This window comes from Phocoena sinus, chromosome 16 (genome assembly GCF_008692025.1).
Source record: "Phocoena sinus isolate mPhoSin1 chromosome 16, mPhoSin1.pri, whole genome shotgun sequence".
NCBI lineage: Eukaryota > Metazoa > Chordata > Mammalia > Artiodactyla > Phocoenidae > Phocoena > Phocoena sinus.
Window position 1 is genome coordinate 73,013,779 of NC_045778.1, and position 1,985 is coordinate 73,015,763.

The 1,985-nt window shown below is 45.6% G+C and overlaps 1 pseudogene; it reads left to right on the plus strand.

The window, feature by feature from the left end:
• The first annotated feature begins 427 nt into the window (after window positions 1-427).
• On the plus strand, window positions 428-1,624 carry LOC116741233 (annotated as a pseudogene).
• Window positions 1,625-1,985: the final 361 nt, after the last annotated feature.

A 1,985-nucleotide genomic window follows, 5' to 3' on the forward strand; every position in this document is an offset into this window, starting at 1 on the left:
GCATTAATATTCGTATTTTTAAAGAAAAATTTAAGGGAAACAAAAATGTTTTGTTCTGCACGACTGCAGAAAGCCTTGGACGAAATTTCCCCAAACTAGTTTTTTGGAGACTATTTTTGGCCATTAGAGATCAAAATGCAATCTGAAGAAAGATTTTAACAAATTAAATAACACGCTGCCATCGTTAATTTTCTTATTCTATCTCAGCATTGGGGAATTTGAAAGGAAGATACTTTAAGATAATGTATGGACAGCGCGGCGGCGTGGCCGGAGGGAGGCGAGTGCCCCGTGTGCACGTGTGGAGAAGAGGCTGCACCAGCGCGGCGGCGGGAGGTACCCCCGCCCCCTCCGGAGACGCAGAGACGCGCTGCACTCTCGCGGCCTCGGTCACCCGCTCAGCTCCCTGCCCTAGGCGAGGAGGCCGGCTTGCCCGGTTGAGTGGCCCGAGCTCAGGGCGCGGAGAGCTCAGGGCGGCGACGACAACGGCGTTGATATCGGGGGTAACAACGGCCTCAGCTGGCGGGGAAGATGAAAGGCCGGATCGAGCTGGGAGATGTGACATCACACAATATTCAACAGCTGAAGAGATTAAACCAGGTCAACTTTCCAGTCAGCTACAATGACAAGTTCTACAAGGATGTGCTGGAGGTTGGCGAGCTAGCAAAACTTGCCTATTTCACTGATATTGCAGTAGGTGCAGTATGCTGTAGGGTGGATCATTCACTGAATCAGAAGAGACTTTATTTACATCATGACACTAGGATGTCTGGCACCATACGGAAGGCTAGGAGTAGGAACTAAAATGTTAAATCATGTCTTAAACATCTGTGAAAAAGATGGCACTTTTTTTTTTTTTTTTTTTTTTTTTTTTTTTGCACAGGCTCCGGACGCGCAGGCTCAGCGACCATGGCTCACGGGCCCAGCCGCTCCGCGGCATGTGGGATCCTCCTGGACCAGGGCACGAACACGTGTCCCCTACATTAGCAGGTGGGCTCTCAACCACTGCGCCACCAGGGAAGCCCAAGGTAGCAGTTTTGACAGCTATCTGCATGTCCAGATCAGCGTTGAGTCTGCAGTTGACTTCTACAGAAAGCTTGGCTTTGAGATTATTGAGACAAAGAAGAACTCCTCTAAGAGGATAGAGCCCGCTTATGCTCATGTGCTGCAGAAAAACCTCCAAGTCGCTTCTGGCCAGAACGCAGATGTGCAGAAGACAGACAACTGAACAAATTACAGAGGAACTTTCTTGCACTTGCTGGCCACCAAATAAAAGAGAGGCCCACTGATTGCCCCCGCCCCCCGCTTTTTTTCTTTTAAAGCTTTCCCTCTTCCTTGTTCTTGTGTTTCTTCCTTTCAAAACTTCCTTCCCTTTCCTCTCAAAGTTTTAAACTTTTAAGGACTTATTAATCGAGTTTGGATTGTTTTAGTTTTCTTATTTTTGTGAGGTGGTTTGATTGCAGGAAGGAGAAGGTATAGATCTGTTTAGTTTCACAGTCAAGATATATGGTCCCAAAAACTTGAGTGTCAATTTCAATTTTTTTTTTTTTAATGTCCTGCTTTCACATTGAAGGGCAGAGCCTACAAAGTATTGTATACTTCAAAGGACAAGAAGAAGCAGCAGCAATATCCTGTTCTCTAACTCATAGACAAGTTTAGTGTGTTTGTGGTACTTTGGGTTTTTCAAGATTTTGTGGGATACTAATCCCTATACATTGCCTTCACGCCACCTATTGTCCTTCTGAGTATTAGCTCAGGAGTTGGACCATTGTTAGCCTCCTAAGAAATACTAAGCTTATTTTGTTCTGTTAAGCAGTTATTTCTTCCTCCCTCGCTGGTGCCTGAGGGTAGGTGGGACAGTTTGAGTAGGTAGTATTATACTTTGGTCTCAGCACTTGAGTTGAGCTGCTTTTTGCTAATGAGTGGTCTGGTTGTTAGCAGGTTTATTTTTCCTGCTGTTGATTGTTAGAAGTGGCATTAACTTTTAG